Source organism: Arachis hypogaea, chromosome 16, assembly GCF_003086295.3.
Source record: "Arachis hypogaea cultivar Tifrunner chromosome 16, arahy.Tifrunner.gnm2.J5K5, whole genome shotgun sequence".
NCBI classification, from domain to species: domain Eukaryota; kingdom Viridiplantae; phylum Streptophyta; class Magnoliopsida; order Fabales; family Fabaceae; genus Arachis; species Arachis hypogaea.
The window spans coordinates 123,643,596-123,652,314 of NC_092051.1; positions in this window are offsets into that span (position 1 = coordinate 123,643,596).

An 8,719-nucleotide genomic window follows, 5' to 3' on the forward strand; every position below is an offset into this window, starting at 1 on the left:
AAGATGAGGCCATTACGGCTCGCCTTTAGGTGTCCTCCTCGGGATAGCGTCATTTAAAGAACGAGGTCAGCACGACGTTAAAAAAAAACCGAAAAAAAAATAGGAAGCCTGCCGAAGATGGGCCATTACGGCTCCCCTTTAGTGTCCTCCTCGCATAGCGTCATTTAAAGAACGAGGTCAGCACGTAGTAAAAAAAAAAAAAAACCGGAGGAGCTGCCGAAGATGAGGCCATTACGGCTCGCCTTTAGGTGTCCTCCTCGGATAGCGTCATTTAAAGAACGAGGGTCACACGAGTAAAAAAAACCGGAGGAGCCTGCCGAAGATGAGGCCATTACGGCTCGCCTTTAGGTGTCCTCCTCGAGATAGCGTCATTTAAAAACGATGGTCAGCACGACGTAAAAAAAAATTGAGGACATGCCAAGATGAGGCCATTACGGCTCGCCTTTAGGTGTCCTCCTCGGATAGCGTCATTTAAAGATTACGGTCCCTTTAGGTGTCCTCCTCGGATAGGTCATTTAAAGAACGAGGTCCAAACGTAAAAAAAACCGGAAAAAAAAATCGAGGAGCCTGCCGAAAGATGAGGCCATTACGGCTCGCCTTTAGGTGTCCTCCTCGGGATAGCGTCATTTAAAGAACGAGGTCAGCACGTAGTAAAAAAAAACCGGGAGGAGCCTGCCGAAGATGAGGCCATTACGGCTCGCTTTAGGTGTCCTCCTCGGGTAGCGTCATTTAAAGAACGAGGGTCAGCACGACGTAAAAAAAACGGAAAAAAATAGGAGCCTGCCGAAGATGAGGCCATTACGGCTCGCCTTTAGGTGTCCTCCTCGGGATAGCGTCATTTAAAGAACGAGGGTCACACGACGTAAAAAAAAACCGAAAAAAATCGGAGGAGCCTGCCGAAGATGAGGCCATTACGGCTCCCTTTAGTGTCCTCCTCGGCATAGCGTCATTTAAAGAACGAGGGTCAGCCACGTAGTAAAAAAATCGGAGGACCTGCCGAAGATTGAGGCCATTACGGCTCGCCTTTAGGTGTCCTCCTCGAGATAGCATCATTAAAAAACGAGTCAGCACGACGTAAAGAAAAATCGGAACCTGCCGAAGATGAGGCCATTACGGCTCGCCTTTAGGTGTCCTCCTCGGATAGCGTCATTTAAAAAACGAAGTCACACGACGTAAAAAAAAACCGCAGAGGAGCCTGCCGAAGATGAGGCCATTACGGCTCGCCTTTAGGTGTCCTCCTCGGGATAGCGTCATTTAAAGAACGAGGTCAGCACGACGTAAAAAAAAAACCGAAAAAAACGGAGGACCTGCCGAAGATGAGGCCATTACGGCTCGCCTTTAGGTGTCCTCCTCGGATAGCGTCATTTAAAGAACGAGGTCAGCACGAGTAAAAAAAACCAAAATGGAGGAGCCTGCCGAAGATGAGGCCATTACGGCTCGCCTTTAGGTGTCTCCTCGGATAGCTCATTTAAAGAACGAGGTCAGCACGACGTAAAAAAAACCGGAAAAAAAATCGGAGGAGCCTGCCGAAGATGAGGCCATTACGGCTCGCCTTTAGGTGTCCTCCTCGGATAGCGTCATTTAAAGAACGAGGTCAGCACGAGTAAAAAAAAACCGGAGGAGTCTCCGAAGATGAGGCCATTACGGCTCGCCTTTAGGGTCCTCCTCGGGTAGCTCATTAAGAACGGAGTCAGCACGAGTAAAAAAAAAAAAAAAAAACGGAGGAGCCTGCCGAAGATGAGGCCATTACGGCTCGCCTTTAGTGTCCTCCTCGGATAGCGTCATTTAAAAACGAGGGTCAGCACGACGTAAAAAAAAAAAAAAAAACAGGAGCTGCCAAGATGAGGCCATTACGGCTCGCCTTTAGGTGTCCTCCTCGGATAGCTCATTTAAAAACGAGGTCAGCACGACGTAAAAAAAAAAAAAATGGAGGAGCTACCGAAGATGAGGCCATTACGGCTCGCCTTTAGGTGTCCTCCTCGGATAGCGTCATTTAAAGAACGAGGGTCAGCACGACGTAAAAAAAAACGGAAAAAAACGAGGAGCCTGCCGAAGATGAGGCCATTACGGCTCGCCTTTAGGTGTCCTCCTCGGCATAGCGTCATTTAAAGAACGAGGGTCAGCACGAGTAAAAAAACCGAAAAAAAAACGGAGGAGCTGCCGAAGATGAGGCCATTACGGCTCGCCTTTAGGTGTCCTCCTCGGATAGCGTCATTTAAAGAACGAGGTCAGCACGACGTAAAAAAAAACGGAAAAAAAACAGGAGCCTGCCGAAGATGAGCCATTACGGCTCGCCTTTAGGTGTCCTCCTCGGATAGCGTCATTTAAAGAACGAGATCAGCACGAGTAAAAAAAACCAAAAAAAAATGAGGAGCCTGCCGAAGATGAGGCCATTACGGCTCGCCTTTAGGTGTCCTCCTCGGATAGTCATTTAAAGAACGAGGAGTCAGGCACGTACGTAAAAAAAACTAGAAAAAAAAACCGGAGGAGCTGCGAAGATGAGGCCATTACGGCTCGCCTTTAGGTGTCCTCCTCGGATAGCATCATTTAAAGAACGAGGTCAGCACGACGTAAAAAAAAACCGGAGAGAGCTGCCGAAGATGAGGCCATTACGGCTCGCCTTTAGGTGTCCTCCTCGGATAGCGTCATTTAAAGAACGAGAGTCACACGACGTAAAAAAAACCGGAAAAAAAAGAGGAGCCTGCGAAGATGAGGCCATTACGGCTCGCCTTTAGGTGTCCTCCTCGGATAGGTCATTTAAAGAACGAGGTCAGCACGAGTAAAAAAAAAAATCGGAGGAGCTGCCGAAGATGAGGCCATTACGGCTCGGCTTTAGGTGTCCTCCTCGGGATAGCGTCATTTAAAGAACGAGGGTCAGCACGAGTAAAAAAAAAAAAAATGGAGGAGCTGCCGAAGATGAGGCCATTACGGCTCGCCTTTAGGTGTCCTCCTCGGGATAGCGTCATTTAAAGAACGAGGTCAGCACGACGTAAAAAAAACCGAAAAAAAATGGAGGCCTGCCGAAGATGAGCCATTACGGCTCCCTTTAGTGTCCTCCTCGGATAGCGTCATTTAAAGAACGAGGTCAGCACGAGTAAAAAAAACCGGAGGAGCCTGCCGAAGATGAGGCCATTACGGCTCGCCTTTAGGTGTCCTCCTCGGATAGCGTCATTTAAAGAACGAGGTCAGCACGACGTAAAAAACCGAAAAAACGGAGGAGCCTGCCGAAGATGAGGCCATTACGGCTCGCCTTTAGGTGTCCTCCTCGGATAGCGTCATTTAAAAAACGAGGGTCAGCACGACGTAAAAAAAAAAAAAAAATGGAGGACCTGCCGAAGATGAGGCCATTACGGCTCGCCTTTAGGTGTCCTCCTCGGGATAGCGTCATTTAAAGAACGAGAGTCAGCACGACGTAAAAAAAAACCAAAAAATGGAGGAGCCTGCCGAAGATGAGGCCATTACGGCTCGCCTTTAGGTGTCCTCCTCGGGATAGCGTCATTTAAAGAACGAGGTCAGCACGACGTAAAAAAAAAAAAAATCGGAGGAGCCTGCCGAAGATGAGGCCATTACGGCTCGCCTTTAGGTGTCCTCCTCGGGTTAGCGTCATTTAAAGAACGAGGGTCAGCACGACGTAAAAAAAAAAAAGGAGCCTGCGAAGATGAGGCCATTACGGCTCGCCTTTAGGTGTCCTCCTCGGATAGCGTCATTTAAAGAACGAGGTCACACGACGTAAAAAAACGGAAAAAAAAAGGAGCCTGCCGAAGATGAGGCCATTACGCTCGCCTTTAGGTGTCTCCTCGGATAGCGTCATTTAAAGAACGAGGTCAGCACGTAGAAAAAAAAAACGGAGAGCTGCAAAGATGAGGCCATTACGGCTCGCCTTTAGGTGTCCTCCTCGGATAGCGTCATTTAAAAACGAGGTCAGCACGAGTAAAAAAAAACGGAGGAGCTGCCGAAGATGAGGCCATTACGGCTCGCCTTTAGGTGTCCTCCTCGGATAGCGTCATTTAAAGAACGAGTCAGCACGACGTAAAGAAAAAACTAGGAACTGCCGAAGATGAGGCCATTACGGCTCGCCTTTAGGTGTCCTCCTCGGGATAGCGTCATTTAAAGAACGAGGTCAGCACGACGTAAAAAAAAACCGAAAAAAACAAGAGGAGCCTGCCGAAGATGAGGCCATTACGGCTCGCCTTTAGGTGTCCTCCTCGGATAGCGTCATTTAAAGAACGAGGGTCAGCACGACGTAAAAAAAACCGAAAAAAAATCGGAGGAGCCTGCCGAAGATGAGGCCATTACGGCTCGCCTTTAGGTGTCCTCCTCGGATAGCTCATTTAAAAACGAGGTCAGCACGTAGTAAAAAAAAAACCGGAGAGCTGCCGAAGATGAGGCCATTACGGCTCGCTTTAGGTGTCCTCCTCGGATAGCGTCATTTAAAGAACGAGGGTCAGCACGACGTAAAAAAAAACCGGAAAAAAATGGAGGCCTGCCGAAGATGAGGCCATTACGGCTCGCCTTTAGGTGTCCTCCTCGGCATAGCGTCATTTAAAGAACGAGGGTCAGCACGTAGTAAAAAAAAAAAACCGGAGGAGCCTGCCGAAGATGAGGCCATTACGGCTCGCCTTTAGGTGTCCTCCTCGGGATAGCGTCATTTAAAGAACGAGGAGATCAGCACGTAGTTAAAAAAAAAATAACCGGAGGAGCCTGCCGAAGATGAGGCCATTACGGCTCGCCTTTAGGTGTCCTCCTCGAGATAGCGTCATTTAAAAACGAGGTCAGCACGACGTAAAAAAAAATCGGAGGAGCCTGCCGAAGATGAGGCCATTACGGCTCGCCTTTAGGTGTCCTCCTCGGGATAGCGTCATTTAAAGAACGAGGGTCAGCACGTAGTAAAAAAAAACCGAGGAGCCTGCCGAAGATGAGGCCATTACGGCTCGCCTTTAGGTGTCCTCCTCGGGATAGCGTCATTTAAAGAACGAGGTCAGCACGACGTAAAAAAAACCGGAAAAAAAAATGGAGGAGCCTGCCGAAGATGAGGCCATTACGGCTCGCCTTTAGGTGTCCTCCTCGGATAGCGTCATTTAAAAAACGAGTCAGCACGTAGTAAAAAAAAACCGAGGAGCTGCCGAAGATGAGGCCATTACGGCTCGCCTTTAGGTGTCCTCCTCGGATAGCGTCATTTAAAGAACGAGGGTCAGCACGACGTAAAAAAAACGGAAAAAAAACAGGAGGACCTGCCGAAGATGAGGCCATTACGGCTCGCCTTTAGGTGTCCTCCTCGGATAGTGTCATTTAAAGAACGAGGTCAGCACGTAGTAAAAAAAAAAAAATCGGAGGAGCCTGCCGAAGATGAGGCCATTACGGCTCGCTTTAGGTGTCCTCCTCGGATAGCGTCATTTAAAGAACGAGGGTCAGCACGACGTAAAAAAAACCAAAAAAAAAAGGAGGAGCCTGCCGAAGATGAGGCCATTACGGCTCCCTTTAGGTGTCCTCCTCGGATAGCGTCATTTAAAGAACGAGGGTCAGCACGACGTAAAAAAAACCGGAAAAAAAATCGGAGGAGCCTGCCGAAGATGAGGCCATTACGGCTCGCCTTTAGGTGTCCTCCTCGGATAGCGTCATTTAAAGAACGAGGGTCAGCACGACGTAAAAAAAAAATCGGAGGAGCCTGCCGAAGATGAGGCCATTACGGCTCGCCTTTAGGTGTCCTCCTCGGGATAGCGTCATTTAAAGAACGAGGGTCAGCACGAGTAAAAAAAAACGGAGGAGCCTGCCGAAGATGAGGCCATTACGGCTCGCCTTTAGGTGTCCTCCTCGGATAGCGTCATTTAAAAACGAGGGTCAGCACGACGTAAAAAAAAATCGAGGAGCTGCCGAAGATGAGGCCATTACGGCTCGCCTTTAGGTGTCCTCCTCGGGATAGCGTCATTTAAAGAACGAGGGTCAGCACGACGTAAAAAAAAAACCGAAAAAAAATGAGGAGCCTGCCGAAGATGAGGCCATTACGGCTCGCCTTTAGGTGTCCTCCTCGGATAGCGTCATTTAAAGAACGAGGGTCAGCACGACGTAAAAAAAAACGAAAAAAAATCGGAGGAGCCTGCCGAAGATGAGGCCATTACGGCTCGCCTTTAGGTGTCCTCCTCGGATAGCGTCATTTAAAGAACGAGGGTCAGCACACGTAGTAAAAAAAAAAAAACGGAGGAGCCTGCCGAAGATGAGGCCATTACGGCTCGCCTTTAGGTGTCCTCCTCGGGATAGCGTCATTTAAAGAACGAGGGTCAGCACGACGTAAAAAAACGAAAAAAAATCAGGAGCCTGCCGAAGATGAGGCCATTACGGCTCGCCTTTAGGTGTCCTCCTCGGATAGCGTCATTTAAAGAACGAGGTCAGCACGAGTAAAAAGAAAAATCGGAGGAGCTGCCGAAGATGAGGCCATTACGGCTCGCCTTTAGGTGTCCTCCTCGGATAGCGTCATTTAAAGAACGAGAGTCACACGACGTAAAAAAAACCGGAAAAAAAAGGAGCCTGCCGAAGATGAGGCCATTACGGCTCGCCTTTAGGTGTCCTCCTCGGATAGCGTCATTTAAAGAACGAGGGTCAGCACGAGTAAAAAAAAACCGAAAAAAATGAGGAGCCTGCCGAAGATGAGGCCATTACGGCTCGCCTTTAGGTGTCCTCCTCGGATAGCGTCATTTAAAGAACGAGGTCAGCACGACGTAAAAAAAACCGGAAAAAAATCAGGAGCCTGCCGAAGATGAGGCCATTACGGCTCGCCTTTAGGTGTCCTCCTCGGATAGCGTCATTTAAAGAACGAGGGTCAGCACGACGTAAAAAAAAAAAAAAAAACGAGGAGCCTGCCGAAGATGAGGCCATTACGGCTCGCCTTTAGGTGTCCTCCTCGGATAGCGTCATTTAAAGAACGAGGTCAGCACGACGTAAAAAGAAAAATCGAGGAGCTGCCGAAGATGAGGCCATTACGGCTCGCCTTTAGGTGTCCTCCTCGGATAGCGTCATTTAAAGAACGAGGTCAGCACGAGTAAAAAAAAAACCGGAGGAGCCTGCCGAAGATGAGGCCATTACGGCTCGCCTTTAGGTGTCCTCCTCGGATAGCGTCATTTAAAGAACGAGGGTCAGCACGACGTAAAAAAAACGAAAAAAAATGAGGAGCCTGCCGAAGATGAGGCCATTACGGCTCGCCTTTAGGTGTCCTCCTCGGATAGCGTCATTTAAAGAACGAGGTCAGCACGACGTAAAAAAAACCGAAAAAAAATCGGAGGAGCTGCCAAAGATGAGGCCATTACGGCTCGCCTTTAGGTGTCCTCCTCGGATAGCGTCATTTAAAGAACGAGGGTCAGCACGTAGTAAAAAAAACCGGAGGAGCCTGCCGAAGATGAGGCCATTACGGCTCGCCTTTAGGTGTCCTCCTCGGATAGCATCATTAAAGAACGAGTCACACGAGAAAAAAACGAAAAAAAATGAAGCCTGCCAAGATGAGGCCATTACGGCTCGCCTTTAGGTGTCCTCCTCGGATAGCGTCATTTAAAGAACGAGGTCAGCACGTAGTAAAAAAAACGGAGGAGCCTGCCGAAGATGAGGCCATTACGGCTCGCCTTTAGGTGTCCTCCTCGGATAGCATCATTTAAAAAAACGAGTCAGCACGACGTAAAAAAAACATGAACTGCCGAAGATGAGGCCATTACGGCTCGCCTTTAGGTGTCCTCCTCGGGATAGCGTCATTTAAAGAACGAGGTCACACGACGTAAAAAAAACCGGAAAAAAAAAGGAGGCCTGCCGAAGATGAGGCCATTACGGCTCGCCTTTAGGTGTCCTCCTCGGGATAGCGTCATTTAAAGAACGAGGGTCAGCACGAGTAAAAAAAAACCGGAAAATCTACCGAAGATGAGGCCATTACGGCTCGCCTTTAGGTGTCCTCCTCGGATAGCGTCATTTAAAGAACGAGAGTCAGCACGAGTAAAAAAAAAAAAAAAAGGAGGAGCCTGCCGAAGATGAGGCCATTACGGCTCGCCTTTAGGTGTCCTCCTCGGATAGCGTCATTTAAAGAACGAGGGTCAGCACGACGTAAAAAAACGAAAAAAAAATAGGAGCCTGCCGAAGATGAGCCATTACGGCTCGCCTTTAGGTGTCCTCCTCGGATAGCGTCATTTAAAGAACGAGGGTCAGCACGACGTAGTAAAAAAAAACCGGAGGAGCTGCCGAAGATGAGGCCATTACGGCTCGCCTTTAGGTGTCCTCCTCGGATAGCGTCATTTAAAGAACGAGGGTCAGCACGAGTAAAAAATAATCGGAGGAGCCTGCCGAAGATGAGGCCATTACGGCTCGCCTTTAGGTGTCCTCCTCGGATAGCGTCATTTAAAAACGAGTCAGCACGAGTAAAAAAAACAGGAGCTGCCGAAGATGAGGCCATTACGGCTCGCCTTTAGGTGTCCTCCTCGGATAGCGTCATTTAAAGAACGAGAGTCACACGACGTAAAAAAAAAAAAAAAACAGGAGCTGCCGAAGATGAGGCCATTACGGCTCGCCTTTAGGTGTCCTCCTCGGATAGGTCATTTAAAGAACGAGGGTCAGCACGAGTAAAAAAAAGGAAAAAAAGAGGAGCCTGCCGAAGATGAGGCCATTACGGCTCGCCTTTAGGTGTCCTCCTCGGGATAGCGTCATTTAAAGAACGAGGTCAGCACGACGTTAAAAAAAAACCAAAAAAAAT